General features: G+C 40.8%; 1 long non-coding RNA gene across 1 annotated transcript in view; it reads left to right on the top strand.

The window, feature by feature from the left end:
- The window catches only part of LOC140620574 (uncharacterized), a 117,921-nt gene extending 96,550 nt beyond the window's left edge, over positions 1–21,371 (top strand). Inside the window, exons 3-5 of the long non-coding RNA XR_012020355.1 lie at positions 19,621–19,731; positions 20,172–20,208; positions 20,709–21,371. This is a non-coding gene — a long non-coding RNA (uncharacterized lncRNA). The remainder of the gene's footprint in view (positions 1–19,620; positions 19,732–20,171; positions 20,209–20,708) is intronic.
- The last annotated feature ends 4,188 nt before the right edge of the window (positions 21,372–25,559 follow it).

The raw sequence follows: 25,559 nt of genomic DNA, 5'->3' as shown, positions 1-25,559 counted from the left end.
GTTAATAAGAGCATTCACATATTGAAACATGAAGGATACAGCTAAAGCCATGATTGTAAGGGAAATTAGAGTTTTCATTGTGTACATTGGATAAGAAGAGAGGCTGGAAAGTCAATGATCTGAGCATATAAAGGTGTTAGAATACAAACAGCAAATTAAGACCAAAGATAGTAAAAAGGAGAAAATTTTAAAAAGAGAGAAAATTAATGAAATAAAATACATATGTATATAGAACATATCAACAAAATAACATTTGACTCTTCAAAAGATTTTTAAAAATTCATAATCCTATGGCAAAACTGATAAATAAAAAAGAGAGAAATACAAATTACTGATATGAGGAATAAAGAGAGGACATTATTACAGATCATACAGTCATTAAAACTCACATCAGCGTATTATAAACAAGTCTATCCCAATATATGTAAAAATTCAGTTTAAATAGATATATTTGTAGAAAACTACAGTTTACCAAAGCAAATTCAAGAAAAGATAGAATATTTGAAAAGTTTTATATCAATGAAGGAAACTGAATCCACAGATAAACAGTTTTCACAAATAATTCTCTAGGCCTAGATGGCATCATTTCTAAATTCTTCCAAATATTTAAGGAAGAAACAAATAAACAATATTTAGGCAAACTTTTCCAGAAGTTATAAAAGAGGAAACAACTCCCTATACTTTTTGTATCCAACATGTAATACTGATAACTAATTGGACAAAGACAACAAAACATAAAAATTATAAGTCAATGTCTTAAACATAGGTGCAAAATCCCTAAACAAAAATATTTAAATAGCAAGTCCAGTGATGTATGGAAAAGCTAATATATAACAACCAAATTGTTTAGAAAACAAAAGGTGAATTTAATATTTGAAAATAATTGAAATAAAAAATTAACCAAATAAAGAAGAAAATTATATAGTTATCTCAATATAGTGGGAAAAGCATGTGAAAAAATAAAAAAATGGTTCATGATAGAAATACTTAATAGCAACTAGCAAACCGATAATAAAGAAAAACATTATCAGCCTGATGAAGAGTATTGCTACATATTGAATGTTTGTATGCCTCCCCCAAGTTCGTATTTTGAAATCTTTATAAGATACCCAGTCTTTGGTATTTTGGTATAGCAGCACAAATACACTAAGATGGGTATTCTACAAAATACCTATAGCCAGCCTCATACTTATGATGAGATGCTGAAGGCTTTCCCTCTTATATCAGGAATGACACAGCATCCTAGCTCCTGAAAATAGGCAAGAAAAATAAATAAAATATATAAGGGTTGAAAATGATGAAATAAAATTTCATTATTAAATGGTGACATGTAAATATAGAAAATCCAAAACAATTTACAAAGAGTTAAAAAGTGAACTTAGTGAAACACTTAATAAATGTCAATAAACAAATATCAATTTTTCTCTATATTAGCAAAACAATTAGAAAATTAAACTTTAAAAACATGTTATCTACAGTAGCATCAAATAACATCAAATACTTGATCATAAATACAAAGGAATTGTGAGGATCCTCTACACTGAAAATTAAATAACCCTATTCCAATCTATTGAAAGTTGTGAAAGAAGCCAAAATATGGGCCAAAACCACGGTCACATGTTTGGAGGTTTAATATTAAAAAGACATTAGCCCTTCCCCTATGGATTTATAGATACAATACTATTCCAAGTTGGTTGGTTTATTTATTAACAGTCATCTCTCTCTCTTGCTCTCTCTCTTATTTATCTCTCCTGGAAAGTGCCATGTTGATTCTAAAATGTATATGAAAATATAAAGGGGTAAAATTAGCTAAGATGATTTTGAGGAAGAGGAACAAAGTTGCAGGGCTACAATACTAGATACCAAGATTTATCATAAAGTTGTTATAATTAAGATAGTACGATATTGATATGAAGATAGCCTAATCAATGAAACAATAGAGTCCAAAAGTGACTCACCCTTATAAGGTCACTTGATCTATAATAAAGATTAAACTGGAGATCTGTGGGAGAAAGAATAATCTTTTCAATAAATGGTGCTGACTCATTCAGATATACATATTTAGAAAAAGAGTATTACTCCTACTGTAGACCATATTGTAGACAAAAAAAACAAAAGCAAAAGCAAAATAATCCTAGAATTAATGATTAAGTCTAACTAGGGAAGTTGAAACAATAAAAATTTTAGAAAATAACACAAAGATTGTAGAGACTACAACTTCTTAGTGGTATCTATAACTCACAAAAGAGATGCAACCCTTCCAGAGATTCTGTCCAGAGTGGCAGGGTAGAGAGACAGAAGAGGTTGGGGGGGGGCGGGGGATGATAGGAGGAGAGGTGAGGGAAGATGATGAGAAGGGAAGGGAGGGGAGGAGAGGGAAAGAGAGAAGAGAGAGGAGGGGAAGAGAAGGAAGGAGAGGTGAGGGGAAGAGAGAGAAACACTACCTGGCTTCTCCCACCTTTAATCTCCCACTGGAGCCTACCCTGCTGGACAGAGGTAAAAGCCAGTTGTCAAGGAAATTTGAAAATACAGCAGAGCAGAGGACACAAAAGAAATGTATCTGAGAGTAAACAAACAAAACAAGAAAGCAAACAAAACAAATAAATAAAAACTGCCTGACACAATCAAGTTCAAAAGCTAAGCATCAGTCAAGGAATAGAAGATGAAGCCTAAGTCAGAAGATGGGAAGATACAGAAATGAGACATACAGAAGGGAACAGAAATCCTCTGTGAGGTGAGAGAGTCCACATTAATTACAGAAAATGAAGCAATGGCATCAAATGGGCTATTTTCCTGAGGTCCACATAGACTATGTACACAACATAGACCAGGTAAACCAATTCTATCTCAGATTTCACAGAGTCTTCTCTTCACTGGGAGTTCTCCTGCCTGTGTTGCTTCCTGATTTGGATTGTGAACAAATACTAAGAGGAGGTAGTAATGACTTCTTAAAATGCCAGTCATCTTTATTATTATTTGGATAAATTGATTCCATATAACAAGAATCAAAAAAACTCATGGGTGGAATAGGATAATTATTAAAAATAAGTTTATTTCCTTTAACCCACCTATTACTCTTTATTTACTTTTATTCAAACTTTAAAAAATTCCATTTGATTTGATTTTTAAAAGGCCTTCCTATTGAAAATTTTAAATCCATCTATACCTATACTATTCCTATATCTGAATATGCTGTTAAGTACATTCTGAAAGGTAATAAGTCAAATAGTTACTGTTGACAATGAATTGAATATAATCCTTGACTCTTATTCAGCCTTTAAATTGTTAGTATGAGCTGAGAGGAAGGAAAAAACCCAACAAAACTCCAAACTGGTTCCAAGAATGGCTTTCCTTTTTAGCCAGTGTTACATTTTTCACAGGATGGGGGAAAAAGCTTTAGTGGTTGCATGCTGTTCTCGGGTAATACTTTTTAGTAATGCAAGAGCTTAGTTGGCTGGGTAACTTGATTACTCTGGAGGGCATGCTATTAGCAGAATGGGAAGGAATCAAAAGAAAAAAATTTACATTAAGGCCACAGACATGCCATACAATACAATTACTTCAGGTTTTATATCCAAAAAGCTATTATACTTTTTTTCCCCATTCTTTTAGCACTGTGGCATTCTGGTAAGGGGCTTTATAAGAGGCAAGAAATGGATGCTAGCCCAGAAAAGCCCAAGAGATTGTTTTGTGAATGAAAAAGGCCTGAAGCTGGGAATAAGTCCATATGGATTTTTCTTTTTAGCTCTTTCCAATGAATTGTGGTTATCCATGGATAATCAATTTACTTCTTTTTGCCTTAGTTTTCACATGGAAATGATCATTCTAGTTTTTATCACAGAATGCTATATGCATAAAAGAGACAATCTGTACAAAATACTTTTGAATACCTGACAAAAAAGTGTAATGTCCTTCCAAATCATTACATGGAATCTCACTGTTACTCACTTCTCAGTAGAAATTGTTATAAGAGAAGTGCATTTTGGAGTTGTTAGCAGTCAGGAGAGGTTAGGTTATGCTGTAGTAACAAATCAGTCCCCACATCTTAGTAGCTTAACAGAAGGGATTTAATTTTCCACATGAGTTTCCTACATGGGTCTACAGTAGAAGGCTTTGCTCCAAACAGTTACTCAGATCCAGGCTCGAGAAGCCCACCATCTTGTGTTGCTGTCACCTCAAAAACATGGTTTCCAGGGCACCTGAGTGGCTCAGTTGGTTAAGCGTCTGACTTTAGCTGGGGTCATGATCTTAGGGTCCTGGGATTGAGCTTGGAGTTGGGTTCCCCACACAGTGGCAAGTCTGCTTGTCCCTATTTTTCTTTCCTCCCCCTGCTCATGCTTAAATAAATAAATAAAATCTTAAACACACACACACACACACACACGCACACACAAACATGGTTTCCAGCATCTTTGTGAGAGGGAGAGAGAGATTGCATAGAGCACTCACACCTCCTCTTCAGTGTCTTGACCAAAAGTGGCACAAATCATTTGCTATTAATCATGTGACTGCATTTATCTTCATGAGGCCTGGAAAGTTTCGATATGCCTGGGAAGGAGCAGAAAACCACAGGGGGTGAACCCTGCAGTCTTACCCATAGTTCATTTGAAGTCAGTGATTGAAATATGGCGTGGGGCTCATCAGAAGGACACCATTGACAAATGAGGTGGACTGTTATCACTTAACACATGTACGTGATCACTGTAGTGTTTTAATTTCACTCCTACTTTGGTGGATGTCCAACCAAAAATTTTCATGGTGTTAAGGTGAGCCATCAGCGTAGGTACAAATTCTTACCTTAAATGTTAGACTCTGAGCTGCTCTTTGAGCAAACTATGACCTTCTGCTTCCATTGGGAAGTCTTAAATAGTCCATTTATCCTTCCAGGAGCCTGCTATTGTATTTTGGCTAGAGAGAACAGGATCAGGGACAAGTTAAGATCTTGACATTTAAGACAGAGACACATCTAGTCTGAGTTTGCTGAGCAGCTTATCAAATCCTGCCTTAATCTCAGTACATGTGCTGCAGAAACTATTTGATAAGCAGGTAAAAGAGATAATTTATGTAAAAGTGCCTAGCTCAGTTCCTGGCGTGGCTATAGTGGGTGCTCAATTGTTCCACTTGTCCTCCCTTTGCAAAGGAAGTGAAAATCATACTGGTTTCTACTCTATGTATGAATATATTTGTTGGGATTCTCAGGTAATGATATCCTTCTTATTCCTGTACTTCTGTCTTACCAGTTTTATAATTATGAAGCTATTAAAACTTTTTAAAAAAGATTTTATTTATTTATTCATGAGAGACAGAGAGAGAGAGAGAGAGAGAGAGAGAGAGAGAGAGGCAGAGACATAGGCCGAGGGAGAAGCAGGCTTCATGTAGGAATCTGATGTGGGACTCGAACCCGGGAATCTGAGATCACGCCCTGAGCCAAAGGCAGACACTCAACCGCTGAGCCACCCGGGCATCCTAAGAACCTATTAAAACTTATTCAAAGGTAGGACTTTCTTTGCAGTCAGGACAGGTTAGATTATGCTGTAGTAACAAATTTCTTATAAGCCATGTACTGAAGATACAGCGGTGAATAAAACAGCCATAGTGCCATTTGTGCTTTTTGGCATAGGGGTCCAACAGCAATGGAGCCAGAGAGCAAACAAATAGATGAACAAGTCAAAAATATCAATGAGATGTGCTGGGGAGAGAATTAAGGGCAGAGGTGACATAGCAAAGGACTGAGGGCTACTTCAGAGTGGTGGTGGATCAGCTTGGTTTCCTCGTGGGAAAACAGAGGCAATTTAAGTGCTGCAGGAATAAGGAGTCAAGTGAATGTGGGAGGAACTGGAGAGTGAAGGTGTGGAAAGCCTCAGACTGGGAGTCAGAAGCAGTCACTGGCCCATTTGGAAAAGCCACAGATCAAAGCAAAGCTCAAGAAGTAGCACAAGACCGCTCTTGAAGCTAGACTTCTTGGGCTGTGCAGTGAGGCTGACTTGCCCAGACTTGCAAGAATGATGATCTCTATCTTCTAAATCTTACTCAAATTCCTTTCCATGGGGAAACCTAAAGCAGAAGCATTACAGAAGCTAAGCAGAAGCTTAGCTTTCAGTGAGTATAGTGATTCCACCCAGAGCAGACAGCAGACATTTTAGCACCAATGGTAAGGATGACATTTAAGGGAATCTGATGACATAAAGGAGTCAACTTTGGAGAATGTTAGGGAAGAACATTACAGGTGGAGGGAAAAGCGAGTACAAAGTTACTAATGCTGGAAGGAGCTTCCTGTGTTTTCTAGAAACATCCAGGAGGCCAATGTGGCTGGAGATGAATGAGAGAAGAGTAGGAGAGCTATTGGGGAGTAAGTGAGGAAATGAGTCATGTGGGGTCCTACAGCCTACAGTGGGCCCTTTAGGGGTCTATGTTCCTGGCTGGCTTGTGCCTGAGTCCTGTGGATAAACTGTGGTAGAAAGCTGAAGAAGCTGCTTAGAAAGGGAGACTCTGTGACACCTAAGGACCCAGGCTTTTCTGTTTTAGCATTAGGCAGTGGATAGTGACAGAGCAGAGAGAAGGGTGTTCACTGCAGAGTTACCAGCACACAACAGGGTTTTGTAGCATAGAGTGTGCAGAGAATGCAGTACTGTATGGAGACTGGAGAAAAGACATTTGGGAACATCTGGAGACAGTTACGTTAGAAGAGACATCAATGCTTTTACAGTTGGAAAGAGCCACCTTGTCAGAAGGGAGGTGCTCTGTAGTAGGTTTGAGTTGTCAACTGACAGATTCAGAAACAAATGTGAGAATTCTCATCCAGAAATAATAGGATGAAAAGATAGAATGAAGCTTTGAAAGGGAAGATGAAGGTCCGGTGAAATATGGGTTATTAAATATTAGAGTGGCCTCATGGTCCTCCAAGCTTGGGTAAAAGCCATGGGGAACCTCAGGTTTCATTCACTAAGCCCTTGCTTGAATGTGTTTAGAAAGTTAAAGGATATTCATTTCCCTCTGGGAATTCAGTGATTTCCTTCCCACTAGATGTACATGCTTCATGGAAACAACTAGGTTGCTTGGAATTTTTATTCCTCATAATTTCAAACCTCAAAGCTATGGTTTTAGATATTTCAGTTCTTTTAACAAAAATGCTGGCTAGAGTCTATCAAAGGCAGGTTGGTCTGTGCCCCATTGTAGTGACGGTTCTGGGATGAACAAGATGGCTCCAGTGCCCTCACATGTCTCTCCTTCCCATTGCCTGAAGCACCATGACAGAGAGGCACTTGGCCTGTTGTTAAAATTGAATCGCAGTTGCCCACCATGATAACTGCTCATTAAGGCTCCCTGTTTTGGCTTTCTTACCTTTTCTATCAAACTTCTGCAACCCCCTACCAGTCCTTACTAAGATCACCTCCCAAAAAAACCACTTGTATGCAAATGCTACTCTCATTGCCATTTTCAGTGAAAGTCTAGCTAAAGCCAACAATCACAGCTGAACGTACTGAGGGTGTGCTAGGTGCCAGGTGCTACACAATTATCATCTAATTGCTGAAACAATCCTAGGAGGTAAATATTTCATCATTATTATCCTTATTTTACCCATGAGGAAAACGAGGCACAGAGTAATAATGTAGTTTGCTCACCGTCACCAGCTAGAAAATGGCAGAGCCAGGAACCCATGGGACCCTTATTTGATTGCCATCCCTCTTTCACCAATTTCTGATCAATTTGGTTCTTTCTGGCATCCCATTGGAAAATATTTAATCTCTTTGTTATCCTACTTTCTAAAAATTGCTCCCCCCACACACTTCCTTCCTCATTATAATATATAATAACACGGTGCTGTTTTTATAAAATTCCCCTCATCTGAGCACTTCTGTAGAAGCATATATTACTACTGATGGTAATAACAGGCCACCAGCCTCGCCAACATCTTAACGTTCTTCACATTTACCAAAGAATGCCTTGATTGATGTATTTCCCCCTAAAGCTTTTGAGACTTGTCTGCCTCTGTATGAGAGGCTGAGGCTTTGAGCCCAAGGCATCTCTTTGGAGAGTGATGATTGCAAGGAGAGGAATATGTGTGATGCATTTAGATTGCAATGCCTGTGGGTCTTTACTGAGGTTCCTTTTTTTTTTTGCTTTTTTGGGTGCAGTCCCAAAATAGCCCACTTTCCTTCACCCAATTTGATTTCTTCTCTCGGGGCTCCTCCGGCAACACTGATCTGTTTATCTATCGTGGTACCAGTCTGCCCCAGGATGGAAGCTAGAGGGCTAGAGGTTGCATCTATGTTTATATGGCTGTGGTTGAATCTCCTGCTCAATCTTTCTCCCTGTGTGTGTGATTCAAACTTTGTTTCAGTGGGATTTTTCTATGGGATTTGTTTGATTACACTGGAAACTCTTAAAGAAGCCTAATGTATATTCTTTATAGTTCAGGTCACAGAGATGGACTCCATGATTTCTCCCTCCTCTCTTTACATATAACACTCATTTCTGTTTCTCTTTTTGTTTGTTTTGGTCTCTCTTTCTACCTGCTGCCTTTTCCGCTCACTCATCTGTCTATCCACCATAGTGACCTCGGTTCCCATACTGTTATGGTCTTTCAGCTTAGCTTCCTACAACTAAATGAATTGGCTTCTGTGCTCTGTTTCTCAGTTCCTGGGAGATGGAATATGATTTGCCATATGATTTGCCCAGTTGGAGCCAAGAGACCATCCCTGCTACAACCAGTTGGTGGGGACGATGTTGTTTACTCAGAAGGAGTTGCCAGTCTAAGAAGATGCTCCCAGTGGCAGGAAAACTGACCTTTGTGTTGACTAAAATGTTTTTGTTTTATATACATATATATTGCTTATATATATATAATGCCAACACATTTCCAAAATTACACTACAAACATTATCTCATTTAATTCTCACAGTTATCCTGAGATATAGGTGTAATTATCACCATTTTACAAATGGAGAGTCTGAGTGTCTGTGGCTTTCCCAAAAGGAGAGGGCTGGTGTTGGATTTGTAATAGAGCTTAGGACTCTATCTCCAATACTGGTGCCCTTTCTCCATGGGAAAACTGATTGGAAGGACTAGTTAGAAAAACATTTTGTTTTATTTTCATTTTTTAAAAAAATTTATTTATTCATGATAGACACACAGACAGAGGCAGAGACATAGGCAGAGGGAAAGGCAGGTTCTCTGTGGGGAGCCCGATGCAGGACTTGATCCCAGGACCCCAGGATCATGCCCTGAGCCAAAGGCAGATGCTCAATCACTGGGTTACCCAGGCATCCCTAGAAAACCATTTTAAATGCAGGAAGCATACTTAGTAGATGTTACTGATCTCCCATGAAGAGAGGGGTGAAGTGCATGGAGCACATTTTTATTTTCTCACTCCATCAGGTCAGCTCACCAGAGGTGAAGCCTGCCTGCTGATACATAACAAGGTTCTGAGATGATGAGCAAGAAAGCCCTGCTGTTCTGGAGCAGAGTTCCCTGGGGACAAGACTCAAAGAGCAATAAGAAGAGAATAAGTGAATCAAGAAGACTCCAGAAGGAAGATGAGAGCTAGAGTCGGGCATCTGGAGAGCAGCGGCGTGGCCCAGACAGGACTCAGGGACCATTTGAGAAATTATTTCATGCTGCCTTAAATGAGACTGAAGAGCAAGAGTAGCCCTTCCCCAAGGATCTGAGGAAGTTCTAGTTTTATTAAGATAATAAAAATGCCTGATGTTTCCTTTGCCAGTTTAAGTTTTGTATGCACTGTCCTCTCCCCTCAGTCCTTCTCTCTTGCCCGCTCTCTTACTCAGGAGCTGCTTGTATACACACTGGAGTTTTTCAATCTATTTATGACTCTTTGTGTTCTTGCAACTTCTTCGTCCCACTCCAAGGACACTAAGGAAGAAGCGTTAGAGATAAAGCACTAGTGTAGGAAAAATACACTAATTCATGCAAAATGTTTACTGCCAACAATGGCTTTATCTGTTGGCCAGGCAGGGTTTTCTGCAAATTCCCGTTTCCTGTGACCTATTGTCTTAACCAAAATGAAGGATGCTTTGATGGAGAACAGCCCTGGCTTGTCGTTACCAGAACATATGTATTCCCAATTTTCACATGACTGAGGTTGGCTTATGGCTTACTTAGCTTCAGGCTTAATAAGAAGTAAATGAATAGAGTGACGCCTGAGTAGGTCGGTGGTTGAGCATCTGCCTTTAGGTCAGGCCATGATCCCAGGGTCCTGGGATTGAGTCCCACATCTGGCTCCCTGCAGAGAGCCTGCTTCTTCCTCTGTCTGTGTCTCTGCATCTGTGTCTCTCATGAATAAGTAAATAAAATCTTAAAAAAAAAAAAAAAGACTGATATCATGCTCTTTGAAAACTCAATCACTTCAATTTTTAAAAAAAAGACGTAAATGAATAGAGGGAAAGTTTTCTGGAATACATGACAAACATCATGCAGGAAAATCTTGATGGAGTCGAGGGGATACTAATTTAGTGAGGATCCACAATGAACCAGGTACTCTATTGATCACTTCCCTGTACACATTCCCTATTCTTATCATTTTATATTTTGGTCTCCCCTCCCCCCCCTTTTTAAAGATGTGTGTGCAAGGGACACCTGGGTGGCTTAGCCTTTAAGCACGTCTGCCTTCGGCTCAGGGCGTGATCCTGGGGTCCTGGGATCAAGCCCCACATTGGGCTCCCTGCATGTAGCCTGCTTCATTCTCTGCCTGTGTCTCTGCCTATTTCTGTGTCTCTCATGAATAAATAAATAAAATCTTAAAAAAACCAAAGATGTATGTGGAAGGGAGAATATGGCTCTTAGGACTCCTGCAACATGCCTGGGGGTTCTGGAAAGTGGAAGACTTCAAGATTTCTCTCCTGAGATGAGAAGTAACTCCTGAGGGAGATAGGTAACAAAGTTTCCTTACAGTGTTTGCAATTATATATATTTATTTTTATTGAACATAGCCCTTGGATTAAGATTAACAATAGTGACAACATAGCCCATTCACACATGACTAGCACTGTTTTAGGTTCTCTGTTTATATAAACTCACTTAACTCTCTTGCATCCCTGTGAGATACATATTATTATTTTACAAATGTGGACATTGACATAGGTTAAGTGACCATCTCCAGTATGCATAACTGGTTTCAGTAGTGAAACCAGGATTCATGCATGGTGAAGCCTTGCAGAATCCACATTCTTAATCAGCGCAGTTATCAAAGGTCTGAAACAAGTTATACACACATTAAATTATGACAGGAAAGTTATATACACAGAGTGGGACATTACTGAGAGGTCACATCAATAGAATTCAGTTCTAGTTCAAGTTTTGTGAATCAATAGCCATGTGACCTTGGGTACTTCCTGCTCTGAGCCTCAATCTTATTTCCCAAATGAACAAAAAGTAGGCCACTTCCTGTATTGCTTTGTATTAACAGTCTAATTATTCTTGGTCTCTATTCTTTCTGTGCCTTGGAAGTACATGAGGGATTCTGAGTAGTATACCCCATACTGCAGAAAAAATGTAAAGCATGGAATTTTTTTTTTAAGTAGCCTTCACAGCCAGTATGGAGTCCAATGCGAGACTTGAACTCATGACCCTGAGATTAAGATCTGAACTGAGACCAAGAGTCAGATGCTCAACTGACTGAGCCACCCAGGTGCCCCTAGAATATTTTCAAATAGAATAAAGTGTGTCTTGTTGTAATCATGTTAATTTGTCTTTAATGTTATTAGAATAATTAGAGAATAATTGCACAAAGTAAAATACAAGACAATGAGAAGTTGGGATACTTTCAGCTGTATCAGAAAACCAAACTCAGTAAGGACATGTTTCGGGTCATGTAACTGTTTCCAGGATGTACTCTATGCCATACCTAACAGAGTATCTTTGCTTAGGCCAGAACTGGCCACACTGGATCTTAAGATGGAGAGGACTACACCTGCTAGTTTTCAGGTGGGACTAGCCATACCAGAAAGACCAACCATGTGACTTAGGGTGGAGATTTTGGGTGACTGGGTTTCAGATGACTTAAAGAGTTTAACCACACAGTCATGCCCGCATCACAAAACGCCCCCCTCAAATCTAATCACTGGTGCTCAGGCACATTTCCTTGTCTGGCAATGCTCCATGCATATTGTCATGCATCAATACCGGGAGGGGAATGTGTCCTGAGGAGTGGCACCCAGTCACTTGCATTTCTTTCCTCTAACCAAAGCCAAACCCAGGAATCCCCACTCTCAAATGATAGACTTGTGGTTCCTGGGGAGGTAAAATAGGACAATAGAAAGTGCTTGAGTTTTGGAAATAAGTGTTTGTAATTGAACACTAACCCTGTCACTTATTAATGATGTATTTGAAAAGTCATGTAATCTCCCTAAGGTTTATTTATTTTTTTTAAATCTCTGAAGAGTAGAAAATAGAGTCTATTGCAGGGTAATTGAAAAGATTTGGGATAATGAATATAAGACGTCTTACATATAGTAAGCACTTATTTTTTATTTTTTAGAGGGGGGTCGAGAGGAAGAGAGAAAATCTTAAGTCAGCGTGGGGCTTGATCTCACAACCCAGAGATCATGACTCAAGCCTAAATCTTAATAAGAGTCAGATGCTTAACCAATTAAGCCACCCAGGTGCCCCACTAAGCACTTACTTTAATTAATATATTTTTGTCATTATTCTTAGGACATAGATATTTGAGGGTATTGAAATGAGGTCAGGGTTCATGGGAATTTGGTGCTCAGGAAAACTCAAAATATCTGGAACTATTACTAGATTTAGTGTACTGAAATTATGAGTCAAATAGGCTTATTTTAATTCATCTATTGGCAGCTAGACTATGTTTTTAAGTAATTCTTTCATTAACGATACATAGTGGTATCATGGTCTGATTTCTTGGATATTTATGATCTTTCCTTTGGTTTCCTTTAGATTTGATCAAAAACTTGAAGTCACTATTTTTCAAAATATGGTTGTCTTTGTGATAGTTGTTTCACTTAGTATTACAAAGAAAGCAAATGTCTGTCTGATTTTTGTTCTTTGTGTATGAGAGTTTGTGTGTTGTAGCTGTTCCTATGTATCTGTGCACACACCTGTCAGAATGTTTGAGGGAGATTTTATTTACTTATTTTTATTTAATTTTGTTTTTATCATACATAGGCAGCTTTTAATGCCTAACATCTCACATTCTGGTAAGCACTCTATAGTTTTCTTTTTTCCCTTAGTTTTATTGAGATGTAATTGACATACATCACTGTTTAAGGTGTGTGGCATAATGGCTTGACTTAAATTGTGAAATGATTACCACAATATGTTTAGTTAGCAGAGGGATCTTTTAAAAGGAAAAAGTTGATATATGTCTAGGTGTTAGTTTCTTTTCATTATATTTTCTTTCTTCTTCTTCTTCTTCTTCTTCTTCTTTTTTTTGCAAAATACTTCAATCTTCAAAATCAAATTTTCAGGTAAAAAGAGTTTCTCTTATTCCTTTAATTATTGCTTTGGTGATGTCTATTTTACTCTTCTTAGATTCCCTTTACAACTTTATCAAATCCCCATACGTTTGTCTTCCATGTCCTCAGCTTTCTGTAACCATTTAAAACTATCTGCTTTCCCTGTGTTGGGGGGAATTTCTAGTTGGTCTACTACCTTACAAATTAGAATTCCTTAAATAACTAACTGGTAAGGCAGCCTCTATTAATTTCATTAGGTTTTTTATTTGTGCTTTTTACCTCCGTGTCTGATATGGTTTGATAGAAACAGATGCTGGTGACTTCTATTGTAAACACATGATATAGATGTTCTAAAGCCCTTCTTTGTTCCTTGTAGTCAATTTATTATTTTATACGAAGACATTTGCTCTGAATTCTCATGGTGATCCCTTTCTTTTAAACTCTTATATCTTTTTTATGTCTTGTACTTTTTTTCTTAGTTGTTTCCTTTCGCAAAGGAATAGTTAGGCTTGTCAGGGATTGGGAAATGAGAAGGGCTCTCCCAGACATGGGCACGAAGCATTGTTTGAAATTTTTATGCCCAGATGAAGGGTAAAGGACAGTATTTGGTTTCATTTTGCCACTTCAAAGATCCTTCAGCCTGGGGGGAATGGGGATAGAGTAGAAGCCAGAGCCAGAGCTGGAGCCAGTTATACTTGGGAACTTTGCCCAGAATTTCTATTTTGTGTTTGGCATGCAATCAGGATTTTTTTTTTTTTCTGGGGCAGAGCCCCTGCTCTTGTCTGGCAAAACCACACTCTGTTAGATTTAATGGTATCTCTTTACCCTACTCTTTACCAAGTGTGGTCACCGGGGTCAAGGTCAGTCTTAACCAGGGTGAGTGTCACTGCAGGGTCCCTGCATGGCAAGGGCTTCAGTTGGAGGGTCCTTTTGGCTTCACTGACGGGATGTAGATTTCTCTTTCTTGCTCCTCGTCTTCCTCTCTGATTTTCCTACCATCTACTACCCAGCCTTCTTTTTCTTTTCCACCCTCCGAGCCTTCACTCCTCCGACTTAGGCTTCCGGTCAGCATCTCCTTACATAAAAGCAGAAGGGAGAAGACTGCTGAGAGGGGCAGCTGGGCGCACAGTGTAGGTACATGGGGAGTTTGCTTGACTGTTCTTTGGTTTTATTTTCGGACTATTCCTGGGTCTCCTCTTAGACATTCAGTGTTAGAATCTCCAGGGGAGTAGGTTGAAATCTATATTTTTAAAGTTTCCCAGCTGATTGCAACACAGCTGGCCCTTGGATCTCCGACGGTGATTTGCAAATCTCGAGCCTGAGAGCAAGGCCTGAAAAAAAAAAAATGCGCCAACGTGCCTTTCTAACACTTTCCGAGCACCTACTTTATGCAAATTGCTCTGCTTTGACTGTGCGTAGGATAGAGAGAAGTACAAGGGAGGAATGTACAACCTAATTAGGCAGAAATAGTTCACATTTACCCAGCGCTTACCACACCCCAGGCACTTCCCTTAGCACTTTACACACATTAGCTGGAATGATCCTCGCAGTAACCTCAGGATCTGGAAAACTACTATGTTCCTTCTTCCACCAATAGGGAAACGGAGGCTGGAAGGGGGGTAAGGAGCTCGTCAGCGTCACGCACATGGCCAGCGGCGGGGCTGGGACCTCAACAGGCGAAGTTTGTCTCCAGGCTGCATTTGAGCTGAGCTCTGCGGCCTCCCCCTGAAGGTTAGGCCAAGTGGGGGTTCAGGCCCTAAATACCGTGCGCGTTCAGAGGGCCGAGGCCAGGGGCCTGCAGGCCGGGGCGGTGCGCGGGCCCCCTAGGCCGCAGGCTCTCGGCGCAGCTGCAGCCGCGTTAGGGATGCACCTTGGCCCCCGCCGCGCATGCGCCCTGAGCGCCCGCGGCCTCCCTTCTCCCCGGGTTCCCGGTGGCCGCCTTCGCGGGTGGAGGCTCCCCCCACCTGTGTTTGCAAGAAGCCTGAAGGCTCCCTTGTCTGTTTCTAAGCCGTTTGCCTATGCCAGAGTATGCATAACAAGATCGGAAACATCTCTATTATAACTTTAGAGGCCCTGTGTGCCACTGCAGCGTCATTTTGTTGCCTTTCCTTTTCTCCCTTGGATTGTAAAGATTGGCTACTGGCTCCGGTCTTTGCAAAGAGGCATAAAAGGGTCATTTACTGGCTTTCGGGATAATTTATCCAAGTGGATTTTCAAATATTTTGTATAAACAGCTTGTAAAAAAAAAAAATGTAGCCTAAATGCAACAGTCACATCCAGGGGAACTTCGGAGGGAAAAGATGTTTTCAGGGTTGGTCGGTTTCTTTTCTGTGATGTCATTGGGGTTTGGTAATATGTTATGTCATTGTTATTACTAAGCATTTAGGAAGTGATTAACTAACTGCACAAGTTGTTTCGGTTGGCTTTACACAGAAAAGTAGAGAAGCAGTCTCTGAAGGGATGCTGTGTTTAAGATGAATTTAAGACAACAACTACTGATATAAACACTAAATAAAACTAGAAATGATGAAGCCCCTGTGACAGAGGTGGTGTATCAGGGCCTTCAGTGGTTAGTGTATAGGATGCCACAGTGTAGTATTTAAGAACACAGATTTTGAAGCTAGACTGCCTGATTTCAAGTCCTCACATTCCATGCAGCTCCCTGACCTTAGGTAGGTCACTTACACTTTAGTTTTCTGATCAGCAACATGGAGAAGCTGAGCCCAGCTGTCTCAGAAGGCTGTTGTGCTTATTAAATAGGGTGTATATAGCATATATTAGAGCAAACTCTTTGTATTATTTATATAGATCATAGATTCATGTCTATAATATATGTAATATCTGAAAAGAAAAATTAGCAGCAAAATTACAATAAGTGTATTGCCTGGATGCTAATTATAAAAGCCTTGTGCTTGATCAAAGATGCTACTACAAGAGAGCGTTGGCTAAGCCTGGTTTCCCTATGGTTGAAAGCAAAATAGGGAAATGGAAGCATTAACAATAAATAAACATTTATTTATAACATTTATGTTATAACTATAACATATAAATGGAAACATTTATATATTGGTGGATTTTATTTAGCCAAGGGTTTATGTAGTGCTTACCATGGGCCGGGCTCTGTTCAGAGGATTTTGCAAATATTGGCATATATAATTGTTTAATTAAATGGGTTCTTTTTATTCCCATTATTTTTTTTCAGATGAGGAGACTGAGATATCGTAAGGACTCCAAATCACACCTTGTTAGTTGCAGAACTGAATTCAGATGGTCTGTTGGGCTTCTTGGCCAGCGCTGGTCAGTGTTACACTATGATGCCTTTCCCAGTATGTACAAATTAAAGTCACAGCAGAATATTTTGCCACCATACGTACACAGCTTTGAGCACAGAAGAGTAAAAGGAAAAACTTAAATATGTTTCTTTACTTGCTTGCCCCAGCTGACTCAGCAACTATTGGATCCTCAATAGTTGTGCATATCAGACACAAGGCATGAAGGAAATCCTAGGGTGAGAGCCAAGAGAGCAATGAAATATGTTTTAACTTTTCTACAAGGGCCAACGTCTTGCCTCCCATTTGCTAGTTTTCCTTACCAACTCATGGGTTCATACCATTATGAAGCTGGAATGGGCCTTCGTACAATGCTTCTCAAACCTGAAAGTGCATATGGTTTGTTCTGGTAACTTGGTAAAGATCCTGATTCTTTCAGTCTGGGTGGGATGAGAGTCACTGCTAACAAGCTCCCAAGGGATGTTTCAGGTTCCTGGATCACAAGGCCTTGGAGTTCTTTGTGTCAATGCCTTTATTTTACAAAAGGAAACAATGAGGGCTAGGAGGTACAGAAGCTTGCCTATGGCCTCGTGCCTAGAGTGAGATATGTTAGAGAGCATACCCAAGAAGACCTCGAACATTTCTGTCACTCACAAGGAGCCTTAATCCTTACAACATCTTCCTGGGGTTTTTTCTCTTCTTCTTATAAGAAAGTAAGATGAAACACAAGGAAAAAGGAAAATGACTTAATTTGAGCCTGTTCAGTAAAGTGTGCTACACTTGGAGTGTAAGGTAAGCTTCATCTCAACCCTCCTGGCATCACAGTCCCCCTTGAGAAGTGTCATGTAGATCAGACAATTAGGGACGTCCGTGCTCTCAGCACTAACGTGTGCCCTAGACACAGATTCAGGCACATCAGTCTCTAGGTCCTGTTAAAATTGCCCTTTATTTTGAGAACTTCTCCCCTCCATTTTAGCAACTTAATTTAGAGACCATTAAGTAGAGTTTCAGCTGTGAAAGTCACATGATCTTTTTTATTGAGGCTATTTGTAGTGCTACTCTTGGTCCCAAGGACCTTTGAGGAAAGCACCACTGATGTGATGCCACGTGATGTTTTTGTGTTTTGACATCTGACACTTGCCATGGAAAGATCCATTTCACCTATTTACTGATTTCTACCTCTGATGTCATAGAGGATTTAAGGCCATTTAAAATTAAATGTAGCAGGGATCTTAGTTGGCCTAGAATTTGTCTTGTCAGAGCAATAGAAGCTCTCCCAGTTGCTGAGCCTCTACTTGGGCTGGGGTCTCAGTGTCTCTCCTCTTTTTCTTTTTAAGATTTAATTTATTTATTCACGAGAAACAGAGAAAGGCAGAGACACAGGCAGAGGGAGAAGCAGGCTCCCCGCAGGGAGCCTGATGTTGGACATAATCCCAGGACCCCGGGAATCATGCCCTGAACTGAAGGAAGACACTCAACCACTGAGCCACCCTGGCGTCCCTCTCAGTGTATCTCCTTAAATCCATACACTAATCTGCTTCAGTTCAAAACTATGAAGATGAGAAAACTAGAGCCCAGGGAGTTTGTGACGTTCCCAGGGCCAAACAGTAAAGAAAATGGCATTGCCAAGCTTCAAAGTCAGATCAGCCAGATCTCAGAGCATTGTACACAGCTTTGTAACTCTTGGACAAATGCAGATTAGTCCTTTGGAAATCTCTGGACAGATTTTTTCGAGGTGGGTTGGGGTTGTTTTTGTTGTTGGACCTAAGATCGGCCCTGGACAAAAATAATAAAGTAGGCAACTTTCCCCCATCTCTTTCCCTTGTTCTTCCAGGTCCTCTGGAAACCAGAGTCTGTTTTGTTTTTCCAAAGGCCAGCAACAGCCCTTTCCTTCCTCTTTTTTTTCTTTTTTTTTTTTTTTACATCTTCAGTACCTCATTTTTTCTCAGCTAGCTCTCATATTCAAAGTAATATCTGGGAGGTGTCTGGGTGGCTCAGTGGGTTGGGTGTCTGCCTTTGGCTCAGGTCATGATCGCAGGGTCCTGGGATGCAGCCTGCTTCGGGCTTCCTGCTCAATGGGGAGTCTGCTTCTCTCTGCCTCTGCCCCTCACTCTCTCATGCTCTCTCTCTCTCAAATAAATAATCTTTATTTTTTTAAAGCAATATCTGCTTCCATTTATTTGCAGGGAGACTCTTATTTTAAGTAAAGCTATTTGAAGATAAAGGAGTGCAACCCCAAAATTCTCTAGTTGGGTTTTTGGCATTCACTGGAAAAGATTGACTTAAAGACCTTCCTTTAAATACTACTTTGGAGTTGTCTACCTACTTTCTCTTTATCGGGGTTTCCCCACTATGGCACTATTGATAGTTTTGACCAGATAATTATTCCCTGCTGTGAGGGAGTCTGTCTCTAGACATTGCTAAATGTCCCCTGGGGCTGGGTACACAAAATCAACCCCAGTTTGAAGGCACTAGTCCTCACAAAAGTTAAGTTCTGCTAAAAGTGATGATATAAGCAGCTTTTTGTCTCTTAAGAACAGAACTCACTTGTAACAGACTTCAGACTCTGTGTCTATACTTTGGTAAGCCTATGACTGCCTGAAACATAGATGTTGAAAAGTAAATAAATTTTTTTTTCTCATTCATTAAGAGGCATGACTTCTCATTCCTACTTCCCTATAAATATTATTCTGCTTTTAAAAACATAACACAGTGCAGTGGATAATAGCATAGTCAGTGCTGAAAACGGATCAGAGATTACATTTCAACTCTATTAACTGCCTACATAAGCTTGGGTGCGATTAGTTTTTGTGGATCTCAGTTTTCCCATTTGCAACAGGGGACTTTGTTATAGGACAACATCTTCTTCACTTGTCATGCTTCTATAAAAGGGGTATGATTTCCACTCTACTTCCCAGACAGGAGAAATTGTCGGATGATGGAATGAACACATTGGACTTCTCCCTGGCCCTCCCTCCTGCCTTCCCAGGGATGAAAGAGCCTGTTGACAAATTGGGTGATGGAACTGGGTGAGTCAGGCTCAAGACCTTTTCTCTCCACATCTGCCTCTATGCCATCTGCCCCTGTGGTTTTTCTGCTGGTGGCCAGGTATGACTCAGGGTAAAGTTTTAGGAAACCTGCTGAAGACTCCCGCGGGAGCCCTACTTCTCAATCCAGTTGGAAAGCTGACATTTTGGTCTGAACCTGTGCTCTTCCTTTGAATGTTCCACATTCAAGTTGTAAGGAAATGTTCTCCACGGCTCCACAGCTCTCAGCAGCAGTACCTAGAGCTCCTGTGGAGGGTGGAATTGAGTGCGTAAATGGATAAATACAGATCGCCAAAGTGGTGCCTGCTGCATGGCAGATAAACCCTAGTTACTTCCCATTTAAAACATTTTTATGATGTCTTGCTTTCCTTTGAACAAATTAAATTCTTCTTAAAGCTAAACACCCTTTTACTTTTGTCTAGTTCACAGGCCATGAAGGAGGAACACTGTCCATGGGAGGTAAGAATTCAGGTCTTCACGGCAGTGTGGAAGTAAGGAACCTCATTATTTCACTTCTGAAGTAGTGGCCTGAATAAACTTCACGGTTTATCATTACAGTGGGATTTGCTTAGCTTATCTTAAAACATAACTTCCTAGGGGCACCTAGGTGGCTCACGGGTTGAGCATTTGCCTTTGGCTCAGGTTGTGATCCTGGAGACCCAGGATCGAGTCCCACATAGGGCTCCCTGCATGGAGCCTGCTTCTCCCTCTGCCTGTGTCTCTGCCTCTCTCTCTGTGTCTTTCATGAATAAATAAATAAAATCTTTGAACACTACTTCTTATTTCTCAGAACTGGCAGTTTCTCTGAGAGAATTTTCTCAGGATGATTTTTCTGTACTTCTTTTCTCCAGTTTTCTCTTTTTTCTTACTAATCCTCTCTCGTGTCCTTGCACTTACTCATTTACCTCCTCTCCTCTCTTATTTTTATGTCCTTCCCTCCCTTCTTTGTATTTTGCAAGAGGCAGGTGGCATCAGAAATTTGGGCAAGGGGTTAATTTCTTCATCTGGAGGCTCAGTCTGCTCAGTTCTGGAGTTTCTGCAGGATTCACAGCCGACTCCCTGAATGTGCAGCTGCCTGCGTGGTTCTCATGGGCAGCGCCCTTGAGTGACACACGGAAGGGTCCTCGCACTGAGACATCAAGAGGCCAGGGTTCCAGGCTGGAGGATGCTGACAGTGAAATGTGAAAGGTGAAATGTGAACCTTACCTATTCTCTCCCGGTCCCATCCAACTGTTTCTGCAGAGTAAATCCAGTGCGGCATGAAGATAAGAAACCCATACTGAACCCCTCAAATGCTTGTCACCAATCAGCAAACACCTTCTCCCCCTGGATTGGGAGCATGGATACTCCTGTGACTAATTTGCCACATCTTTTTGTAATAACAAGGGATTTTTTTTTACAGGTGTTTATCCCATCTACAGCTTTTTAAAGCAGCATGTTCATTTAAATAATTACCTAGTCATTTAGTTAATGCATTCTTTTTTAAACTTGACTAACCACAGCGTATGTGGTTTTGATGGGAAAAAAAGCCCCCTTTATGTAATAGCACTGTTTTTTTTCACCCCTGCAAAATAAATGCAACACAATTATTTTACTGCAGAGAAATTAGCTCATTTGCAAATGCCACCTCAGAACACAAGAAGAATGGCATTTATTGAAGCACTAATAAAGGCACCATGTTAGAATAATTTTATGCTGACGGGCCCACAATCACTCAATATTTTAAGAGCTGTCATCACACCAGCATGAGCTGCATGCAAAAGTACAAATTTATGCTGTGACATCATGGCATGAAGAGTATAATTGGAATAAAATTACCCAGCTTCTCTCTGGCATTTGCTGGTGTTTCCGAGCCCTTCTCTGCCCACCCAGAGAGGATTTTTGGTTTCGCACCAGCAGCCACACATCCCCTTGAGTGTAGGATGATGCACCAGGTTCCCACTGGTGAGTCCTTCAGGTTATTCTGGAGGACACTTTTCAGTAGGTACTCAATGACCTGTGTGCTGTTGCTGAACGGAGGGCTACATAGACCTAGAAAGCTGAAAGAATCACAAATCAGCCAAAGCCACTCTTTAGATATGGATAATTAAGCAAACAGCCACCACACAATGGCTGAAGACCTCGTAGCATCAGTTTTAGCGAAGTTAATAAATTCCAGTCATGGCCTGTGGTTAAATGCGAAGCTTGAACAAATGAGAACGTCTGCATGAAAATCGGGGCTTTAAGATTCAACCTTAGGCCTTTCTACTGAGCAGCTTTCTTCTTATTGGAGCTGGGGGAGGGGGCTAAGAGGTGGGGGGTGTCGAAAAAGGGTACACACTCACCTGTCATGTTGAGACATGACATTCCGCTTGAAATCTCACATCTCCTCTCCCCCTCTTGGGCATGATCAGACATGTTGCACACCACGGAGGGAGGTGTTAGGGTACCCCTGCGGATATGTGGGGTGAGCTCCAGGCATGGGTGAGTATGTTGGGACACACAGGTGTGCCTGTCTGTTAAGGGATTTGCGAGGGAATGCCAGCCGCCCTTGGGGGAGCACCGTGCACCCTTCCCCTCGGTGGGGCTCGAAGGGTGCAGCTGGGCGAGCCTGTCTGCAGCCTCTGGGACCGCTGAATGCGTGTCTTTAGTGAGCTTGATGAGATAGTTAATTTGGATGTAAGAGAGGAAATGTTGTAATTAACGGCCCGATAATTGGTAAACATAACACAGTCATGGGAGTGGATGACAGACTATAGCGGCTGTTTAACTGGAGCGCACAGATAGACGCGTGCACTCAGGCTGTCATTGTTGATAGACTTTGTGGTGGGCACAATGATGCCCCTTCCCCAAGATGCCCATAGTCTAACCCCCAGAATCTGTGAATATGTTACCTTACATGGCAAAAGGGACATTGCGCGTGTGATTAAGAGTCTTGAGATGGGGAGAATATTCTGGATTATCCACCTGGACCCAGTGTACTTACAAGAGGACTGGCAAGTGAAAGAGGGAGGCAGGTGGCTTGGGAGTCAGAGAAGGAAGTGTGATGGCAGAAGCAGGGTTGAAGTGATGAGATCACTGCTTTGAAGATGCAGGGAGAGGCCTCCAGCCAAGGAATGGGTGTGGCCCATAGGACCTGGAAAAAGCCAGGACACAGATGACCCCCACTCCCTGGGGATTCTAGAGGGAATTCAGGCTGCTGACACCTTGATGTTAGCCCTGTGAGATCCATTATGGACTCGGACCTCCCAAACCATAAGATGATAAATCTGTGTTGTTTTAAGTGGCTAAATTGGTGGTAATTCATTACAGAAGTAATAGGAAGTGAATAATCTTTTATTTATAAATACCTTAAATACATTGAAAGTATTTAGTTTTTGATGTTTGATGAGTTTTTTGGTTGTCATATGAATGAAAGCTTGATGGCTAAAACACTACACTTTCCAAACACATTAGTAAAAACAAAAAACAAAAAACAAAAGAGGACACCTTCATTTGGAAAAGAATTTTTATTAAAAAAAACAAGTAGACGTAGCCTTGTCTATAGTACATAACAAGTACTCACAGACGTGATGAGTAGTGAGAAAGTACCCGGCTTTGGCATCAAATGGACCAGGGTTTTTGTACAATGCTGTGTGTTTTGGGTAAGCCTGCTAACTCCTGAGCTGTTGATGCCACACTTATCAACTGGAGATGATAATAGTTTCTTCGTAGACCCGTTGTAAATAAAATTCCTAGTAGTGTGTAGTACATAATAGGCAATTAATCAATATTAGTTTCTTCTCTTGCTTTATCTACATTTAAGATGTGGCAATTTTAAACATGGCTGCACATTCTTTGACAGCATCAAGAGGTGGTGTCTGGGTCTCCTCTTTTTGAACCTGGGTAAGCCAGGGATGCTTCAGCCCAGACAGTACAGAAGAAATGATGCCATATGATTTCCTAGTCTAGATCAGGAAAGGCTTTATTTGCAGAAATCATCACTCTTGGTGCCCTGGCCACCAGGTACAAAGTGACCACTGTGGTGCTTCCACACTATGAAGAAGGCCATGCCTCTGAGACAGGCACAAGTAGGCAGTTTAGTTGACGGCCCCATCTGAGCCCAGCTTTTGCGTCATTCCATGTCAGGCACCAGATGTGCAAGTGAAGATGCCTCTAGATGATTCCGGATCCAGCTGTTCCAGTCACTCGAAGCCACTCATCTTACCAGATGAGACCCCAGACATCACGGAGTAGAGGAATTATCTGACTGTGCCCAATCCACATTGTTGACCCACAAAATCCATGAGCAGAATGAAATGGTTGTTGCTTTCTGCCAAGGCGGGCTGATTGCATGGGCTACAGCAGACTCCTGGAGCAACAAATTCGTGACCACTGTTGGTGACAAAGGAAGGCAGAACAGTGTGGTGCTAACCAGAGCCCATTGCAGATCAGCAAGTCAGAAATGAAACACAGACAAATGTACTTCCATAGTACTTGCAGTCTCTTTGTGAAAAGTAGAGATGACTGTAAATGCTTTTATTTGTATTTCTTCTAACTGTAGTGTACTTAGGACAGTCTCTTCCTTCTCATTCTTCTAAATTAAGACAGGAGCCATGCTTTTAAAAACATCAGAGAGGATAACTTCTGGATCTTCTGGGTCTATCCCTGCCTCATCAGCAGATGATTGCTTGAAAATATAAATCTGGATGGTAACACTGGCTCAAATGTGAGGAGACAACGTCCTGTTTGTCCAGATGATTAATTAACAAACCTTGGATTCCTGACTCCCCTTTGTAATGGCTTCTTTATTTGTGTATTACTGTTATCTCCCTCCTGCTTCAGATTTGAAATACAGTATTAATCATATGCTAGACATACAAACAAAGGGATTGCAGCTAGATCATATTGATAGGATCACGCTATTTGTGTTACACAGAACCTAATCTCATCCCTCCATTTTTGGATGACTTGGCATTGTCTCTCGAATCAGCTTCTTGCAGGATTTCCAGCGGGCACAGAAATGGGAAGCTCGCCCAGACTTCACAGTTTGGCAAATGTAATGAGATAGACCTTACAATGGCTGCATGTATTTTCATGGACCGCCCCCCCCACATTCCGTTTTAATTTAAACACATATGTTCATTATTTTTGAAGTACATGCATATGCTTGACTATTTATTTGGAAATAAACAAAATCATTTTCTTCACAATTATTTTTCAAAAGCTGAGGCTAAAGTAACACAAAGGAATCAATATTGCAGATTATGCACACAGAATAAATGGCTAACTGAAAGTTTTGACAGGTTTACAATATTTCACAAGATGAATGGTTGCCTTTCTTTATTTAATGTGTATCTGAGATAACAAAGTGAAGGAGGAAAATGAGTTAAATTTCTTACCTTATTTGTTAAGTCTTCCTATTATCATGTTACCTTGCCTTGCCTCAGATTCATTTGGGAAATTAGAAATTGTAAAATGCCATTGACTTTCAGCACTATCATGATCTGAATGTGATGAAGAGCAAATCATAAATGGTGAAGTATGTTTCTTGGGAACATTTGGATATTTTCGGCAACTAGCATGACCAAGCGTACACTGCTCAAAGCACATTTAGGCTGCCCACAGGTGGCATTATCTTCCTTTAAAGATTCATTTATTTATTTTTTGGGGGGTGGGAGGAGAGAAAGGAGGGAAGAGGGGAGGGGCAGAGGGAAAGAGTCCCAAGCAGACTCCCCACGGAGCATGGAGCCCGACTTGGGCTTGATCTCACCACCTTGAGGTCATGACCTGAGCTGAAATCAAGAGTTGGATGCTCAACCAATTGGCCCATCCAGGCAGTGCAGTGCTAT

This window comes from Canis lupus, chromosome 1 (genome assembly GCF_048164855.1).
Source record: "Canis lupus baileyi chromosome 1, mCanLup2.hap1, whole genome shotgun sequence".
NCBI classification, from domain to species: Eukaryota; Metazoa; Chordata; class Mammalia; order Carnivora; family Canidae; genus Canis; species Canis lupus.
This window is presented reverse-complemented; position numbering and strand designations above follow the sequence as displayed.